This window comes from Parasteatoda tepidariorum, chromosome 5, assembly GCF_982258835.1.
Source record: "Parasteatoda tepidariorum strain Cologne lab strain chromosome 5, Ptep-v5.0, whole genome shotgun sequence".
NCBI classification, from domain to species: domain Eukaryota; kingdom Metazoa; phylum Arthropoda; class Arachnida; order Araneae; family Theridiidae; genus Parasteatoda; species Parasteatoda tepidariorum.
In genome coordinates, this window is record NC_141759.1 from 580,542 (window position 1) to 602,367 (window position 21,826).

General features: G+C 30.4%; 1 protein-coding gene across 3 annotated transcripts in view; it reads left to right on the forward strand.

Moving 5' to 3' along the window:
• The first annotated feature begins 505 nt into the window (after positions 1–505).
• LOC107453289 (protein O-mannosyl-transferase TMTC3) overlaps positions 506–21,826 on the forward strand; it is a 268,366-nt gene continuing 247,045 nt past the window's right edge. Inside the window, exon 1 of one of the 3 annotated variants that reach the window (XM_043049050.3) lies at positions 506–710. The gene's annotated coding sequence lies outside the window, so the exon portion shown is untranslated. The remainder of the gene's footprint in view (positions 711–21,826) is intronic. The other 2 variants (XM_016070054.4, XM_087163097.1) reach the window with 2 other exon arrangements.

Here is a 21,826-nt window from a genome sequence, read left to right on the forward strand (position 1 = left end):
AAAAAAAGGATTGGTTTTTAAGACTAATGAATATTTAATGCGCCGAAGCGACATTAATTTCCGATACCCCCTTAGATGTGCACATCTTAATTTTTCAAAATAAATGATGAGGACAAAATAGTGAAGCTATCACTTTTCATCTTTTTTTGGGGGGGGGGAGGGATGGAAAAAATCTCTTCCTAAAAAGGGAATACCTAATAACTGAACACATCATTTTGTTGCTTACAACTTTTGAGAAGAATCCCTATGAATTCAAAAATCGTATCAAATATATTTATCAAAGATTAAATTATAAAATGTTTGTTAAAAACAAGCGCAGGAAAAAGAATCCTGAAAAGATGAAATTAAAATTCAATTCGAGAAACTAAAATAGTTATTCCTGTCGGGGAAGAGGATGATCCCCACTTCATTCAATTCTCTTTCCTCTCTTCATTCTGAAGAAGGAACAACTCCTGCATCTTCTAAAACGTCCCGCCAGAGGGCGCATTCACTTGCGTCATCACCCGACGTCTACTATACCAGTGCAGAGCTGCGGATTTAAAAAGCCGTCTGTGTACGGCAGTCAACACGGACACACACACTCGGAGCTCGATTTTTAATGAAGTGAGAGGTGGTGTCTTCTCACATTTTAGGAATAATGTGTTCGTAATTGTTCTGGAAGAGATCTTCTAAGAATTTTTAAGGATTTTCGAAGAAAGAAAAATAACAAGGTGAGCAATTTTAATGAATTACCTTTATTGCACAGATTATTTTAGGCAATCTCTTCCCCCCCCCTACTCGTAATGTTTAGTTTTCCGAAATTTAAGTTTTTCTTAATAGAAGTCATCTTTATAAAATAATTCCCTAAAATAATTAAGGTTTGATGAATAATCATTTAAACAATATCGAAAAAAGAAAAACAAATTGGAACTTAAATTTTTTTTTTAACAAAGATAAATTTATTGTTGAGACAAAAAGAAGTATTCTTTGCCTCATAAATTTATGAATACAATTTCCAAACGAAAAAAAAAGTTTTTTATTTAAAGTTTTCAATGATCGGAGAGTTTTATGAAAGAGATGCATGCAGGGAATTTCAACAGTTTTAATTAGAAAGTCTGTAAAAACTAATAAATGTTCTCAATAACTTGTTTTGCGATGATCACCCATGATATTTATTTTCCCTTAAATAATAAATTGAAACGCATATTGGAGATGAGTAAAAGGAGAAAAACAAATCTCAGAAATCACTTAATCTAAAACATAATATTTCTGGTTTGATTGCCGAGGGAACACGATGGAATTGAGCGATGATTTTCAGTTACAACTGTAAGTTTCATATTCATTTTATGTCTCCCTCACTAGTGATTCAAAAAATAAATTCGTTTTCCTTTGCACAAATCTCAATATCAATTTGAAACGTCCATACTCTTTTCATTTCACCAAGACTGTCGATAATTGAAATGCTTGACTCCAATAACTGGCGAAATTCCATTCCAGACACTAAAATAACATTTCGATGTATCTATAATAAAATAAGCCTTGTTGGAATCTGCTGAGGTCCTGAAAAAAGTAAACAGTTTTTAACTAAAACATCCTATCGAGAGAGATGAGTGGATTAGTGTGACACATTTAAGCAACACGATTTTTCTATTTTCAATAGTTAGAAAAATAACATTAGTAATGTGCACTATTTAGTCAGAAACAGGTTTCTCTGAGAGCACATTCTTCATTAGTTATCTATTTTTGTGGAGCGTAAGTGGGTGACGTCACAGTATTTTGAACCACATCTTTATTTTGTGTATAGGAATGTTCTTAAAACATGTCTCAAGAAACCTAAATAATGAAAATGCCATTTCACTTAGCGAAAATTAAATTATATACTCAAGTGCCAATTTTTGGAAAAAATTTACCATCATTTTCAGTGCCAAATGACTCAATCTTTTAAATAACTCCAGTTAATTTTTTATGTAAAGATATCTAAAAACGTGCTTTAAATATAAAGAAGTAAATTCTCTGGTAGGGAAACGCGCAATAATAGCAATAAAAATAAATTAAACAATTTAACAAAATTTTATTTACAATTTGAAATTAAACAGTAGACAATTTTAATTTAATTATAAATGATAAATGAAATTAACGCGATTGGTTTTTTTCCCTTCAAAATCTGATCTAAATCTCAACATCGACGAAACTGAATACATATAATTTTTGTTATCAAGCAAAATTCTATTGAGAATTCATCAATAATATACACCATCATAAGATGAATGATTAAATTTAGCATGAGTCTGCAAATCAATTAAAAATGTTAAATCGATTAAATATGTAAATTAGTTCAATTCTAAATTGAAATCTCACTTTAATCAACTGTCGAATAAAGAAAGATTTTTAATTCATAATTTTTATCACTTAACAACGCGTTGCTTCATTTTTACCGATTCCCTTAATGTCTTCTTATTCATCATTGTTTTTTCTTTTTCTTTATAATTTATTATTATTTTTATATAATTTTTCAAATTTTTTTTTATAATTCTAATCGCTTTATATAAGAACATTTTATTAATGTGTTATACGTTAGTTAGATATGCTAATCGTTAGTAAGTTATCGAGATTTGAGGTAGGTTAGTTACGTCACACAAGAGCTGCACTATGGGATATTGGTCTGGGAAACATCTCCGACAATGATCCGAAGACATGCCATCGCAATTTTGATCTTCTGCAGAGAGGATGGCTCCTCTGCTTTGGTAGCCCGGTGAACTGCGCGTGAATCCGAGCACTTCATGGTAGAACAGTTTAACGAGGACGGATACCGCGCATCCTCGATCCCTACGCAGGCAGATCAATGCGGTCACCCACCCGCTTACTGACCACAACCAGTGATGCTTGACTTCGGTGTTCTACTGGGAACCATGTCTTTAAGATCAGTCCACTGCGGGACTCAATTCTAAATAGAAATCTTGCATTAACCAACTATAAATTAAATTGAGACTTTTAATTTATAATTTTTGTCACTTACAGCGTTGCCCCCGTCCTCTGTCGCTTCACTTTACCAATCCCCGTAATTGCTTCGATTCATCATTGGTTTTTATTTATTTATTTTTTTATTATAATTTTATTACTTACGAGGAAATGCCATATATAATCTCTTTTTTATATAATTTTTTTTAAAAATATTTTTTTAAATATTTCTCTATAATTTGTTATTATTTTTATATATGAACATTTTGTTCATATGTTACACGTTAGTTAGCTAAGTTAATCGTTAGATAGCTACAGAGATTATAAAAATAATCCTCATTTAATCAAAGGAATACAGATTGCGTGACTCAATAAGAAGAAATAAATGAAGAAGAAATAATTTGAAGAGACAATTCGAATGGTTTATCACACTCATGTTTAAGTATTTTTATTTTTCAAAATTTCACTATGAATGTTAAAACAGCTACTCATCTTTTTTGCTACTTTTGATAGAGCCTACAAAATTAAGAAATCTCGTGAGAGAAAAATAAATTTTCAACATCAATTTATAAATCTATATTCGTCAAATTATAAAGAATATGTATGCGTGTTTATGTCTGCATACCAAATTGGGGGTATACCCTTAAGCAATGCGGCATTTACCATAAGGTTAAATGAGTACCATTATAAAGAAATAAAAAAAAGCCCGATTTTCGATCTGACTCTTTCGGCCCGACTCTTTAACTGTGGATGCTCAAAAAAAGATATTTTTTCAGTAATTTAAAACTGCTATTCATTAATATGAAATTGCAGATGATTCCATATTTTCAATTATTTTGAAGAACACATCAGATATATTTACTTATGTATAGTTCTCATTAAAAAATAAAGATTTATTGCGCGTTTAAAGATTTTTTATTCGTTACGTCAGATAAACTCAATGTGAGAGAGGTTACATAGGCCGTCACCAAATGAGCGTTCCCTAAGTTATCTGAAACGACGTGTTTAGTTTGTTTATAGATATGTTTTAACGAAGTGTTTCTAGAAAACAAAATATTTTAAATGAATGGTATTTGATAGAAAAATAAATTACGTACCGAAAAGCAAAATCAATGGTGAAATAGTGCTAAATTGTTTGGGAAGAAATGCAAGAACTATTATTGACACCAATGATGCTGAATCAATTTTGTTAATAAGTCCAAATGGAAATATATGAAAAATAGTCTTCGTACTAAACTTAAAAGTAAAGTCCTTACGATTTTTTAATATCCAGGGGAAATGTAAAGGTACCAAAAAATTTTGAACAGTCCTTTATGAACTCGTGAATTCATTGACTAATTAATTATAGTTTAATGATTTGGAGTGGTTACGTTTTCAGAAATATTAAAAGACTTAATGGAATGAATAAGAATTTTACGAGGTATCCATAATGCAATGAATATTGATCATTTCAAGTGTATTAACAGTCATTCCATTTTTCTCTATATTATCTGTCTCTATAGTTATATATAAATCCAACCGATTTACCGAGGAAGACCTTAACGAAATATACCGATACATCACAAAAATGCAATAAGAACTTCATTAATAACGAATTTAGCTCCCGTATTCTTCAATAGTATTCTCGCCGATTTGCTCCGAAAAAAGGTTCATTCAGACAGAAACTAAAGGAATATCCTTATTCACGATATTGTTTTGATTATTTAGCGATGTATTCTTATTTACAATTAATTGTAACTTTGCTTCACTAATCGATAACAATATCGATATTTATGATAACGATATTCTTGTATATAACGATATTATTTTTCTTTCTGCGGGTTTCACGAAATAAAGTGACCTCAAATTTTCATAAATACTAAGAGACAACCTGTTTGCCACTATTATGTTGTGCATTGTACATTTAGTTTTATGTATTGTCTCTTTTTATTTAGATTCGTGAATTTAGTGTTATTCGTTTTTATGGTTACCATTATGAACCATGTGATCCAATGAAACCGACATATTTCTTGTTTGTTTGTTCATTTTCAAGTAAATAATAAAAACGATATCAATAAAATGCTATTGTTATTAAAAATATTTCAGGTTTCATAGTTGGATCGATAAATAACTTCCAGATGCGTGCACGATTATGCAATGCTTATTAATAACGATTCGTTAATTACTTAGGGGTATTCAATTAATTGTATCTAAATTGTTCGAGTAGTATTAAGAGACTTTTTAAGATAGAAAATCTTACTTTCCTAAAATCCAATTCTCTTAAGAAAAACAAGATTATTTATTTTACTATAAATTGTATGATTTTTATATGTCATAATAATAAATATTTATTTTATTTTAAGAAAAGTAATAGGTAGTTTGTAGTAAAATTTGTTTCGTAAAGATCTGTTTTAAAATTGTTCGTGAAAGGAATCAGTACCAAGTGATCCTTTGTTCCGTAGAACGTTTCATAATTAAGTTAAAAAGCGAGCTCTTGATTTCGCAGAGTCACGCGCCCAATTAAAGTTGGGAAATTTAAAAAACTCAAACACGATATTAACTTCATAGCCTTTGTTACAGCAATAAGTCAAAATGAACTAAAAAAAAGTATTATTACATTAAAGCTCCATTTCTTTTTGTCGAAAATTTCACACAAAAGTCAATTTTTTCTTACGACGCTTTGGTAGAAACTGGTGAGATCTCTGGACATTAAAAAAATAAATAAAGTAATCTATTGCGTGACGCTTTTTTTTTCTTTCTTTCAATGAAAGAGTGTTGAAAATGGGAAGAGACCATCACTTGGTTTGTTTATTAACCCCCTCCTCTTTCGTGATAATACTATCGATTAATAATAGTCTTTTTGAATCGTTATCATACTGTGACATCTCCATGTATTACTCTAGGTACAGCATTTTCTGTGTCTTGTTTTGCGAAGACTGATTCTTTTCCATCACATTGAGTTGTTCATCGGCTTTTTAAAAAAGGTATTGATTTTTATCACACAAGAATCTATTATCTTTCCACCCCCTCTCCTACACGTGAAAAAAAAACTCAAATCGAAGTTTTACAAGCGGGAAATATTGGTTCGTGTGTATATATACATGCTAGACTTTACGCTAGCAAGTAGAATAGATATATTAACAGACATCTAGAATACGCAGAACATGGTGAATACCGTTCCCACTTGAAACGTATGAACTTATTTACATACAGTAAAATCAGGAAGCGGAAATGACGTAATAGAATAACTAGAACATTCCATAAATAATAACTAAAATGTTAAACAACTTATATACATATTTACATACTTCTAAAGCCTTGTTAGTAATCGGGAGTACTTGGAGGGTCGAACTCAGGACATCCGATTTGCCAGGTGAGTGCCTTTAGCCGCTCGGCCTTGACGACGCTTTCCGTGTCATAGCTTCCTCCTTAAAATAAGCGACCACTCTATTTGATAATGATTTGTTACAGCAAACTCTGGAGCGTGTAATAGAGCCTTGATATTCAGAATGCTTTTCCTCAGGTTGCGAAGCAACCGGATTTTCTTTACATGAATTTTTCCTTTGATCACTTTTTCTATGCATGCTATCTTGATGTTTGGTTATTTGTCATATCCTCTTCTAATTGCTTCGAAGGATTGTGATAAGGCTTCATCCCTAAAACTATATCAGTTGTCCTGCGTTTGTTTGACACGCTGGTATCCACCACTTTGTATGCAACTTAAGAAAGTTTCCTTGCAAAAACGATTTGTTTCATCGAACAAAGGTATCTTTTTTGTCGTTATAGAGACTCTAATCCTCTGTACAGTCGAAGGAGGCAATTTTCGACAACACAGATGTTTCAGCTTCAAATATTTTTTCCTGGGCTTCATCGTGTAATGACTCGGTACGTCCATAATTAATAATAGCTTGTGATGCTTTTAAAAAATCCCATCCAGTATTACATCGTGACTACAATTTTCCAATACAATAAACTCGTAAGGCTCGTCGTCTATATTCTTCCGTACAGGGCAACGTCCGATTGGATTAATAAACTTTCCGTTTCAGTAGCAATTTTGATCTTTCTGCAAGCATAGTTTTATGCAGGACAGTTCGACTTCATTCAACGGAAATAACTGAAAAGGATGCTTCCGAATCAACAAGTGAAGTTACTGGTTTGTTGTCCATGACGACTTCAATTTTCTTTTCTTTAAGTCTGTGTGATTATCGTCGTTGGAGGGTTTGTTTCCTCAGCGGCCTCACCTCCGACGCTTGTCTTCCATAGAATTTCTTGCAGGAGATATACTTTGACATCTATAGTGTGAGGGGGACGTCTTGGATAAGGAGAACTATTTCTAAAGGACTGGTTTGAACGTTCGTCTTCCATATCTACTACGTATTATCTTCAACTGTTTCTGAAATATCGGTTGGTTTCAGTTCTTTCTCTACAATATCTATACACGTGATGAGAGCAACCGGAGTGATGGTATACAGATATATTGTCTTCAGTTCTCCAGAGATCAGTGGTCTGTAATTGCGTCGGATCTGAACTGCCGGTGAATGACGGATGGTTACTAGGGTGGCGAACTGCACCAGAGTAAGAAAGTGGGGTGACAAATCCTTGTGGTGCGAATTCTTTATCAAAATCAGAGTTGGCTAAGAGCTAGAGTCTTAACAACTTCGTTGCGTATAGCATCCTCTAAGGAATTTATGTGATGATCAGGCGTTGTTGCAAGGGAAGGATAACATCGAGCGATCTCTTCTTTTACAGTTTGGCCTATTATAGTTAGCATATGTTGGTGGTTTTCGAGTGATGCAACAGCGGTAGCTGTTCAAATCTTTTAAGGGGGATTCACGCTGTTGCTCTTTATCGAAATGTTGGCACCGTTCAACAGAGACCGTTGAGGTTGCAATGTCCTTCTTAAGTAACACTAGATAAATATTCTCGGTTGCACCTTTCATAAGATGAGCCACTTTATCATCCTCGATCATATTTGGATTGACTTTCTGACAATGGATCGAGAAACAGCTCGGACTGGTTTCATCAGGAAGCTGAGCTGGAGCTAACAATTGTTTTTCAGCGTGGTGAACGGGTTACAAACTATCAGTAAATGTTGCTCTGAGATTTGTTTTAAATACTCCACTAATTGTAAAAAAACCTTTTATATTTTTGAATCACTATTTTGCTAAGTTCCGAGTTGGCTGAGAGGTTATCAGATATATATATATATATATATATATATATATATGTTACGCTTTGAAAGTCTAAACATTGTGAGTTCGTAGTGTGGCCGGTGCTTCTTGAAAAAGATACAGGAAAATACGGTAATCATAATCTAATTTTATTAACGTAAGGGCCAGAGCCCCAGAATGACAACATTACATGCTGGTGGATAGGTAGAGAATAGCACATTTGACCTTGGAAAGAGGGTTTTATATCTTTCTGGACAATATATTTAAATGTTAATGGGTCTCAGTAGCGTGGGACTGATCAATTTCCCAAGCTGCTAAAGCCACATCATCACATTTTTTGAGATAATTAGATCAATATTATTACTTTCTTGTGGGAAAGGTTTTTAAACGTTTGCGCGTTGGATAAATGCTCTATTTAAGGATTATATTTAATATATAATTGTTTTAACATTACATAATATTCCCCCCCTCTGAAGAAAGGTCTGATCAATATGCTAGCCTATTGGTCAGAACTTCCCCCTTCACGCGATTTCAAATTAAAATTTATTATTTTTGGTATATTGTCCAATATTATACATTTATAAGTAAAGTATTACAACAATAACATTTATATAAAAGTAACTAAATATTTCTGCATAACTTTGAATAACAATAATTAATAACTTTATAATAATTAATAATGATTATGTACATTTTTCCTGTTGAAAAGAATAAGAAATATCAAAACAACTCTAGAATATCTAAAACAAAATATACCATGACATAGATAAAATAAAAATAAATCAAACCACAATTTCACAACTTGTGAAAAGTTCTTTTCTTGAAATAAACTGGATCCATTGTTCGGGCCTAAATTTATTAATTTATTCATAAATTTCAGAAGAAAAAAAAAGTTTATGTTCTTAATCATCATTGTTTCATTTTCGAAACAATTATTATTCATAAAGTCATTTAAATTCACTTATCATTTACATAGTTTTTCTTACTTTCTCATTAGTAATTATGTATTTTCACAAATATTGTGTAGAATTATTCACAACATATGACATACACTTGAAGAAATCAATACAAATAAAATAATACAAATAATATAAGTAATCTAATTTAAAATGTTTACTTTTCCACATGATAATTAAGTTCTTCGATAGCATAAAAATTTACATACAAAGTGCATTATAAATCTTTGTAGAAAATGATATGCTTTATTCCAAAATAATAAAAATATAAGCGTTATCCATTGAAAATAATTGATGGTCTAAGTTGGGTAAAATATTCCCAACTAGACGGAAAAAAATAGGATTTTAAGTTTGTTTACTCATGCTTGATCCTTAATTGAGGAGAAAACATCAGTAAAGAAACATTCTATGTGAGGAGTCCCACGGTTCAAAAAACCATTTCTATATATTTCATTTGCAAAATAAAATTTAGGAAATTTACCTAAATTTTCCGAAGTAACTCTCAAACATCATGTAATAAAAAAAATTCAGACATAGATGCATTAAAAAAAATAACGGGACTCCAAAAATAGGGGCAGAAAATAAAAATGAAAAACATATGAAAATACCAGCATTGAAAAGCTATTGTGAATTTTTTACATACAATTGAACTGTTGACTTGGATAAAATTTTCTTAATTTGTTTACATGTACTATTTCTGATTCTTTCTTAGTGAGAAAATTAGGTTTATCAATTTCAAATGACACCTCAGATAATTTCTTTAAAATTTTGTATGGACCAGAATATGGTGAACTTAATTTCCTTGTGTTAGGATAATGGAATTCTTCGTAAATTACTAAATCATTAACTTTAAAATTAGGTTCCAAAAAATGAGTGTCATAACGAATTTTGGTTTTCTTAAAAAACTCTTGTGTATTTTGAGCAGCTATTTTTCTTGCTTCATCAACTGGAGGATAAATATTTTGATTTACAAGAGAATCACAAGGTAATTTTCCATACATTAAATAAGCAGGAGGAAATTGTGTTACAGAATGAGGGGTGTAATTATATTCATGTGTTACTTCTTCTAATAACTTTGTCCACGGAATTTTTTTACAGTTTTCGTTGATTTTACATCTTAACCTAGAGATTATTGTCGCATTAGATTTTTCAACTTTTCCATTTGTTTGCGGATGATGAGCTGAAGTCAATAATTGTTTAACATTATAGTTTCTAAGAAATCTTCTAAATCTAGATGCTGTAAATGCAGCATTACGATCACTTAAAATTTTATCTGGAGCTTGAATTTGAAGAATTTGTTTTAAGCAATTTGTATATGTTTCAGTTGTTACACTTTTTGAAGGAAAAGTCCAAAGATATCGAGTAGCATGATCAATAACTAAATGCAAATATTTTTTAGTTGAGTTGTAATAGTTGAGCCCTCCGACAGTATCAATTGATAAAATTTCAAATGGTTGCTCTGTAGGGGGCATACTTTGTAACAACCCAAATCTTTTTTGGTGAGATTTTTTGTTAATTTGGCAAGTTTCACAACATTTAACATAGTTAGAGATATCAATTATTATATTAGGCCAATAGTAGAAGGGTGAGATTAAAGCAATCATTTTTTTAATACCAACATGACCAAATTGAAAATGATTTTTTTCTAATATTTTTGTTCTCAAAGAAAATGGTATTACTATTTTATGCAAACCTTTTTTCTTAATCGTTAACAAATCATTAATTGTTATGAATTTAGGATTACTTAAATTTTCATTTAGTTGTGCTTCTTTAATTTCATCATGAGTCACAACTGGATTATTATCAAATAAACTAAAAAATACAGAATATCTAGAAAGCATATCAGCTTCATGATTATTTTGACCCTTAATATATTTCACTTCACAATCATACATTGATAGTTTTAAAGACCATCTAAAAAGTCTACCTGTAGGATTTTTTATTTTCTTTAACCAAGTCAACGCGGAATGATCACTATAAATGATAAATTTATTTCCATGCAAATAACAATGATATTTATCTAAAGCATTAATAATAGCTAAACATTCCAATTCAGTAATAGAATAATTTCTTTCATGTTGAGATAAACATCTGGAGTGAAAAGCTATTGGATGCATTGAGCCATCGGGATGTTTTTGTTTTAAAACAGCAGCAATTGCTTCTTTTGAGGCATCAACAAACAAATGACATGGATAATTAGGATTATACAAAGTTAAAACAGGTTTAGAAATTAAAGACGATTTTAATTGATTAAATGAGGTATTGCATTCTACTGTCCAATTCCATTTAACATTTTTCTTAAGAAGATTATTAAGTGGCAATCTAAGTTCTGCATAATTCTTAATAAATTTGTGGTATACATTAATACTACCAAGAAATCGTTGTAACTCTTTAACATTTTTTGGAGGTTTTAACTGTCTAATAGTTTCGATATTAGCATTTGCAGGTGAATATTGACCTTTTTCTATTTCATATCCTAAAAATTTTATTTTAGTTTTAGCAAATTGACATTTTGAAAATTTAAGTTTTAAATTTTCAGTTTCACATATTTTAAAAATTTTCTCTAAATGATCTAAGTGTTCTAAATAATTATCAGAATATATGATAATATCATCAAAATAGTTTAAAGCAAAATCAACTTTATGTTTCTGTAAAATTTGACGAATAGCTCTTTGAAAAATAGCGGGTGAATTTTTCCAACCAAACGGTAAACGTAAAAATTCATAAAGGCCAAAATTGGTTGTAAATGCTAATTTTTCAGTATCATTTGGATCTATTGTTAAATTCCAGTAACCACATTTTAAATCTATAGTTGAAAAATATTTAGCATTAGACAATTTATCAATTAAATCATCAATTCTAGGTACAGGTTCAGAGTCAGTTTTGGTTATTTGATTAAGCTTTCTAAAATCTACACACAATCTGGTTTTATTACCTTCATCTTTTTTGTAAACAAGCGTAACTGGGGAGGAGTATGGACTATAGGAGGGTTTAATTATGTTAGCTTGTAATAAATTATCTATTTGATTTTTAATTTCTGCATTATCTTTAACAGATGCTCGATATGGACGCAATGATATGGGCAGTTCAGAAGTTAACTTTACTTTAACAGGTTGAAGTTTTAAGTTGCCAATATCAAAATTATTTTGGGAAAATACATGATCATAACTAGACAAAAGATAATTTAACTTTACCCTATCCTCTTCAGAAGTTACAGGTATTTTATCCTGAAATTCTGAGGGTGGGTTGAGCCTATGCTCATGAATATTTAAACTATTGACATTTCTTTCATCATAAAAATTATTAGTTTCTATATTTCTAGTATTAACACAATCATTTACATTACAATTCACATTTTTAAGATCAATTTTTTGTTTATTGTTGTAAAATATATTAGTATGATATTTATTTTTAGCACTATAATAATTATTAGACTGAGAAAATTTCTCATTTGTAACATCTTTAAATTTTTGAAAAACTCTGAAATTTTTAAAATCAATATGTAACTTAAATAATGATATTTCATTAAGACCAAGTATTGCATAATTAAGAGGGGTGTCTATAAAGGCGCATGTTATTACTTTTGTAATGTTTCCTATTTTAACACTTACCTTTTGGAGGTTTCCTTTGATATTTCCTTGAAATTGCGAAATTAAAATCCTAGTAGAGTTCGAATGTTTTTTTGATTGTCGTATAAAATGTTTTGGAATTATAGTGATGTTGGATCCTGTGTCCAATATAGTTAGTAAGTTCTTATTGTTTACTCGCGATGTCACACATAAATAGTCATTTGATGGTCAGCTGTTGTTATTGCTGTGCTGCGGAGGCTGGGAATCATGCTGAGGTACACCATAGCGATTAAGAGAATTCACAAACCTTGGCTGCTGCATTCTGTACTGATTTTGGGGAATCCACTGCCTTGGCTGCTCCATTCTGTACCGATGATTGGGAATCCACTGCCTTGGTTGTTCATAGTATCGTGGATTATCATTCCAGTTTTGTCGTTGGGGAGTAGGTCTATTGAAGGCACACTTTTCATTTTTTTCTAACTTTGAACACAACTTAATTAGTTCTTCAACAGTAGAAGGAGATGCTATACTCAGAAAATTACGAAATTTTTCTGGTACGTCAGCTTTGATGGATTCTAGCAACAGCTCCTCATCTATGCTTAGATCCTTCGACGCTCTCCACTTCTCTGTAGCATATTCAGAAAATGTCTTTTTTGGCGATGGCCTCATAGATAGAAAAAGTTCATACTTATCTTCTCTAGAAAGAGAAAATTTTTCTTGTAGTTTTTCCTCGAGTTCGGTCCATTTTTCAATTTCTATGCATTCATTAATGTAGAAGGTAAATAAGTCTCTTTTCAGGTATTCAGATATGTTATTTATTTTCCAGTTTTCTTCCAAATGTAGGATTTCACATTTTTTATTGAAATACTTGATCCAGTTAGGAAAATTATTTTTATCCTCACACGGAGAAATATTAACGCGTGCTGGAGCGTCCACCTGTTTTTCTTCAGAATCAGACATTATTCGTTTAATTTTTCTGTTTCTTAATTCCAAAGTCATCAAAATAAAGTTCTAATCGGTGATTAAAGCGAGAAGAAGACAAAACAAAGCGAGAAATAACAGTCCTCGTTCTTCTTTACCACACCCACGCATTCGAATTTCTAATCCAAGGCTACGAATCATTTTAGAAGCGAAAGTCGATTATCAAAAGATGTATTCCATTGTTAAATTAAATAGCATTTTCAGTTTTCAAAAATAATTTTTCGAGACAGGAAACTATCACTGCCGACTTATCTGTTACGCTTTGAAAGCCTAAACATTGTGAGTTCGTAGTGTGGCCGGTGCTTCTTGAAAAAGATACAGGAAAATACGGTAATCATAATCTAATTTTATTAACGTAAGGGCCAGAGCCCCAGAATGACAACATTACATGCTGGTGGATAGGTAGAGAATAGCACATTTGACCTTGGAAAGAGGGTTTTTATATCTTTCTGGACAATATATTTAAATGTTAATGGGTCTCAGTAGCGTGGGACTGATCAATTTCCCAAGCTGCTGAAGCCACATCATCACATTTTTTGAGATAATTAGATCAATATTATTACTTTCTTGTGGGAAAGGTTTTTAAACGTTTGCGCGTTGGATAAATGCTCTATTTAAGGATTATATTTAATATATAATTGTTTTAACATTACATATATATATATATATATATATATATATATATATATATATATATATATATATTTATATATATATATATATATATATATATATATATATATATATATATATATATATATATATATATATATATATATATATATATATATATATATATATATATATATATATATATATATATATATATATATATATATATATATATATATATATATATATATATATATATATATATATATTTATATATATATATATATATATATATATATATATATATATATATATATATATATATATATATATATATATATATATATATATATATATATATATATATATATATATATATATATATATATATATATATATATGGAATTGAAACGTGTTTAGATCAATAGTGCGAGCTCAATAATTCGATCATTCTTGAAAATTTTCCTCTGCTTTCAATGTTCAAAAATGTGTTTAAATGATAAAAAAATAAATAAATTATCTGAAACAATAAATATATTTCTCTCTAAAATAAAATTTAAACCGTAAGTCATTAAAATTGATTGTTATATGGATATTATAAATAGAAATATAGCTCAGTAAATGGTAGGAATGACAAATTACTGAATAAAAATTTCGACACTTCCCTTGTTTTCATTTAATCAACGTTATATTTAATAAAATGCTAAATTAAAAGTCAATAAATAAAGCTACTAACAGAGTGGAAGAGTATCAGAGGGGAAAGTCAATTTACTTAGGACAGGTTCAATTGAAATCATTTTATTTTATTTAATAAAATACAGTCGACCCAATTTTTGGGGTTTACGACTACCAATGGTCAACTCCGTGGCCTTGTCATTTTGCACAATCCTGAAGATAAGGGAACTCCTGAATGGCTGGTCGATACGGATGCGAAATTCGTATCGACCATCCCTTGCTGGGATTCGAACCCGGTTGACTTCACTGGAAGGCGAATGCTCCATCCCCTGAGCCAACACGGCTGAATTGAAATCATTGTATAAAACATAATCTTACCAATCAATGAACATTTAAAACAATAACGTGAGTAGCGGAGGTTAAAGTGAAAAAAACCTTGTCAAAGCTTTATTTTCTGCGATGACAGCAAATATGATTAAACTTTTTAAAATGGAAACTAAAAACAGATCATCTAAAGAGATGAACAGAAATAACTGAATACAATAGCAAAGTACAAAAAAATCCTGGAACCATATTAAAGTGTTAGATTGTACGCAAAAGTAATTTTAAAGCTGTACAATAAATAAACTTTGTTGTACGTTACATATATTTTCCCAACCAAATAAATTATTTTCTATTAACAGTTGATTTACTTACAACAAAATAAGAAAGCCGGGATTTACCTGTATCTGACGTATTAAATAGGTACATAACAGGCAATATTTGTAAATTGTTAATTTCTGTATATCTACTTTATTATAACCGTATAGAAAATTTATTTGAATGCTTAAAAATGTTATATAGCACTCATTTCAGTAATTAAAATTACTTAAAGTCCTGAAATAACAAAAGAGCAAGTTTTTTCAAAATGACCCAATCAGAATAAAAGTTTTTTTAAACCACCTTTCTTGGTTATCCAAAAGTTTGATTTTTGCTGATATGTAATGTATTCAAGACAGTTTTAGACAAATTCTTGGAAAAGAATTAATGAACCTCTACGAAAGCTCTATAAATGATGAGGAAAATAAACATCGACAATAAGGAGAATAATGACTTGAATCTTTATAATTTTATATTCGTCGTTGATCAGCCTACCCGTTTTGAAGTGAACGACAACCCATGTTCAACTCCACAGTCTAGTAATTTTGAACCCGATCCAGAAGACAAGGTAACACATTTATCAAGTATAGGGAGAAATTCGCCTACGTGTAGGACTTTTTGATGCAACTATATGGCATTTGCGTTACACAGAGAGAAATATCGCAAAAACCTTCTATTAAATTATCCTTAAATTAACCTGACGGCAAGAAGACTCCGACCCATGATCCATCCATCATTGAAGACATTTAACGTCAGCACCGTGGTTGGTGCACTCTGCGTGCGGAATTCGTATCGACCTGCCATCGATGGGATTCGAACTTGGGTCACCACAATGGGAGGTGAGCGATCTATCCTTTAAGCCATCACGTGTCTGGTTTGAAATTTGGTCGATTCGTGTACTCTGCCCCCTAACCGCATGATCTATAAAATATCCCCTTTGGTGAATCAAGGGTACCGAGTAATATTTTTCTGATTTTTCTCTACGCGTAACTCTCCATGTCATCTCTCTCAAAAATATCACGGAATTGAGAGGATCAATGCTTTAGTTCCCTTGTCTTCTGGTTCGGGCTCAAAATTACAATGCATTGCTAATCAGGAATTGTTCGACATCAGAAGCAGAATGGTTAGAAAAAAAAAGAAGAAAGAAACGTCTTCACTTTAAATTTCTTTAGATATCATCCATTTGCTTAAATTATTTTGAGGGTAGCTTCCACCAGATCTTTTGGAGTTATAAGAGTGTGAGAAAGAGAAGCACATTTTTGTGAGTTCGGGATTTTGCGTCTACATTCCCAATCCGCTGTCCTGGAAACAAAAGCAATTGGGAAAAGAGGCGGCATCGTCGGCACACGAAAGGTCTCTGTGTGCTGGCATCCCTCCAAAGAATGTGGAAAGTCTTTTTCCTCGATCCTTTTCCCGTTGTTTCAAATTTTTAACATCAGTTCAGATGCAAACCAGAAACGTGTCGAAGTCATTGCCTTTCTTCGCTGTTTTACTACATATTTCTTTATTTTGGGAAAGAGAGCCCCCTCTTTCGGAGATCGTTACTAGAATGTTAGTTTACTTCCTAATAATGGGGTTTCGTCTTCCTTGTGGAACAGGAAACAATTTTAGGTGTATCGAATCCGGGAAGCGTCTAATAAAGATGATGTCGAGTATCGACTTTGGTCCTCGGAATTTGTTTTTTTTTTCTTTCTTGACACTTGTGTACTTGTTTTGTAAAATATATAATTGCCATTGACTATTAAAACTTGAAATTTCTATAAAATAGAATAAGAATATCATTTGGTGTTATATTTCCTAAATATTAACACTAGAACGTCTAAGCATTTAAAATTGCCGGACAGTGGGGGAGGAGCTGGTGATCCGAAGCTAATTATATACGCAAGCCTCGACTTGGATGGCAAGTTTTGAGTCTGGAAAATTTTTTGACTGATTTTATTTTCTTGATTGGAGAAATAGTGCATACAATAAGTAGAATCCTGCAATACAATTAAGGCCCTGCACAATGTTAAACATTCGGAACACAACCCTAGACACAGTTCCTAGGAGACACAACCCTTGACATTCTTGAGCTGAATACAAGAGTTCGAAGCATTTGATCCAAAACAGAATGGATCCCTAGCTTTCACCTTGCATTATTCTTATAAAACATCTTATGTATTTTATTATTTTTTTTTGTTGATACATTTAACAAATTGCTAATACTGGTAGCCTTTTAGGAAATCAATAGTTATTTTTTATGACATAAAAATGTAATTCTTTCTCGTTTTTTTGGAAAATTTATAGCAGTTCCATTTGCCCTGCGTTTGACATACGTCGTTGTATGTGCGTCGTTGCTTGATTTTGATTCCGCACCCTGTGCGGGATTTCTAAAATTTATTTCCGCACTTAACTGTTTTTGTCAGCTTAAGGATACTCTTCGATATTATTTAATCATGTTTTTTTTTCTTCTTGCCATTGAAAAAGCATAAAACCATCTCATTCTTCATTCCTTTTTCATAAATTGTGATTCTATAGTCTTGTTTTCAGTCTAAGGATAGGTACAGTCCGGGAAAAAAAAAAAAAAAAAGGAATTACCCAGAATAATTTTTGATCTAACGATTGGATTTTCACGAGCTAAGTGTCAATCTTAATGGTTTCTGGGGGTGACCTCAAATATGCTAATTAATTAGTGCTAACTATTAATTAAGTTACGAAATCAGACACTAAAACGTACTTTCTCTGAATAAACATGTATTTTTTTAAAACATATTTGGATTCTTAATCTTCAAAATATAGGGGTAGCCGCAATTTGGGAAATATGGTCCCCATAGTTTGGTCAGGAGTGATCCAAAGTTCGGATCCCTTAATGTTAATTTCACTTTTTGCGTTTTTAGTCATATTTTTGAAACCAATAAAGCAATTCAAAGAAAATTGCCCCCATTTATTAAAACCATTTACCCACAGATAATTTCGTTCAAAAAATAATTTTTAATAATTATTCATTATTTTTTATTATTTTATTTCATTGTGGATGAAAAAATTTTGAATTATTAGGTATAAATGTTTTTAAATCGTATTAATCTACGTATTTTTCTATATCAAAATCTAATTTTTATATGGTAGAAGCCGAGAAAAATTAAAATTAATTATTTTTAAAAATATAATTTGGCAACAATGAAGAAATATTTAAATGCGACGATTAATCTTTAAATGTGGTTAACTTACGAGGACTTGATTTACGCGGGCATAGAGTAAAATTTCGCTCATATATTTTCGCTGATAACCGATTTCTAATCCTTTTTTTAAATTATAAAATACGATGTTTTTTTAGTTTTCTTAAAATTTATTCTTAGTTTGAAAAAGAGATTTGAGTAAAACATTTTATTGAATAAAAACATTTTATTAACGAATGTTGAGTTTTGTAACAGCATGTTTCTCATAGAATGTAATTATATATCAGCTTCTCTTACTCTAATTGTTAGTTTGTTGTTTTAATAATTGATACAATTTCAATAATATAGCAAAGTATGCATAGATTTGCAATTGCATCTTTATCAATTTTCTCAATATCTATTTTATAATTATTAATACGTATGCATAGTTAACATTTTTAAGCATCTTAAAACTTCTTTACATCTTATATGTCGTCTTAATCTTAAAATATATTTGCAAATTACCTGTCTGCGCGTGTTTCGCAGAATTATTTTTCTAGCTTTTTAATTCAATTTTAACGTTTCGCAAAATCTTATTCTTTATGCTACCATATATATTATTTTTCCATTAATATACTAATCAATTATTTTAGTTTATGTTTTACCTTAAAATAAAATTACATTTTAAATTATTATTAAGTTTTTATTGAAAGAAAACTTAAATTAAAAATATTCTACTGATCAATATCATTCGATGCAGAACAGCTGACTATTTACTAAGCATACTATTGTTTTTGAAAAATGAAGATAAAATATTAATTTTCTTTTTTTTTTATTGTTTCTTATTTATTTGAGTAAGGAAAAGTAAATGCTTATGTGTGCACAGCAAAAAAATACAACATATTGTTTTGTTTTTTAAATGAACAAAAACTATGGACGTACAATTTTATTTTGACGTTAAGTTATTCTTGCCCGCTAACTCAAAGAAAGTTACCCTTTTCTTTCAAAAAGTTGAAAATATCTGTTTAAAAAGTTGTTTATATTATTTTTCAACTTTTGCACAGTTCAAAAAAATATTGCTATATCAGGAAAATGTTCGATATGCCTTGTTTTGTTAAACAACTACTAAAATAAAAAATTGTAACGAGATTCGAAAAATTTGCTATTTTTAGAATCATCATCTCAAAAATTGTAATTTCTTTTTCTAACATTACGATTTTTTCTACCTAAATAACCTATAATAATAGTTTTAATACACGTTTTGAAGAAATAATTAATGCAAATTTGGATCTAATATTTCGCAATAAGGAAACAGGAATATTTATAATTCATTGATAATTGTTTAATTGCACCGAAGTAGTTAATTCCTTTCAAAACAATCGGTCTTGCAACTATTTAACTTTGATTCTTTGAACTAGGGTTCCTTTCATGCATGTCATTCGACTTTAAAATTTCAAATATGAAATCCAAAAACTACAAGAATGCGTAAGCTGGCTTTATTTAATAACAGACAAAATCGTCGGTAAAAGAAGTTATCTCATGAAAATCGGAGTTTAAAACTGTAACAAGTGTTACTCTTGTTTAGTTTGGAGTATTACAAACCGAAATTTTCCTTTCTTTTAATTTTTCAAATTATTTTTTTAATAAACTGTGGGGCTGGAAGTTATAGATCATGTCAACCGTCATCTATGAAAAGGTACCCCATCATAGAATCAAGTTAACTTGTCTTATATATTAGTGAATCGTAATTGTAATTTTGCAGAGGTAGATACCCTATAGTACTCCCCCACCAGAATTATAAATCTGTGATAGAATTCGATAAACGGATACCACTTGCTGATTCATTGCTGTTTTGTGAGAAGCCGGGAGAGCTGTATTAAGATCACCGTACTTTTTGAGTGCTGAATGTGAGAGGTCTATTAACCTCAGTGAATTGTAATTGTAATTTTGTAGTGGTAGATATCCTACAAAACTAACGAAATGAGTGTGTAAATAATATCCATTCATTTTACTAGAAACCAAGTTTACTTTGCATCATTCGCAAATCAAACGAAGTGCAAATTCTTGAGCTCAGGCGTAGGGTAGTAGGATATTTCATGCATGATCAGTAGTTTCAAGAGTGAACTCTTATATTGGAAGGCAGCTATCTTCTTCAAGTATTCTAATTCGGAAAAATACCTGTTATTTTACAAATGTTATAAGGCATGTGTATTTTATAAATGGTTATTTAAATAATTTTCACATTGGCCATTAGTTTTCCCATGATGAAGCAAAAACGAAGACCCTAGTAAGCAGCTGAAAACTAAATCATTATGAATTATTATCTTTTTACTTTTTTTTTGAATTCTCTAACCTTGCTACTTAAACTGTATGATCCGCTGTAATATGTTTTTGTTTGAGTCAAAATATTGACATTTTTTATATTTTTTTCAATTAACATACATCAACATAGTTCAAGAAATTAACATTTTTAAAGATTTGGACTCATTTTTTCAAAGAGCGAATCTCTAACAATACTTCGGCGAATCATAAAAAAATAATTTAGTACAATTTCTGAGTTAGTTTATCCTCTAAATACTCACTCCCCGCAATTTAAAATCCGATGATAAAATTGATTAGTTTTTGTAAAACGAGACTGTTACAAAGCAACTGAAATAAAAGAAATGTTAGGAATGAATACATAAAAGTTTGCTACACTACACTAAATAAATCATTTATATTAAATAATCAAAATATAAATTTACAAAATATTTATTTGCTTTATATAATTTTTACATTTAAAAATGAGAAGTTTTATGGCATTCAGCTAATTTATGTTTTACAATATTTGCAATGTTCGAAATGCTTAAAAGATATCCATTTAAATCCTATAGGAAGGAATTCAAACATTTTGATTCTATTTCCAATTTTCTATTAATTAAGCCACAGATTATTTAACCAAAGAATGTCACTGACTTATTGATCAAAAAGTTAAATTATTAATTTAACTCAGTAAAAGTTAAAAGAGTTATCTACCACATACGCATTATATAAGTTTCAGATAATTTCTTTTATTAAACATTTTTACCTTATATAAACCGGTGGGTTGAATAGTTCCTACCAACAGCATTAATTTTTAAATATTGTTGCTAAGCTATTTTTTCACCTATAATTTCTGCGACCATCTTCTAATA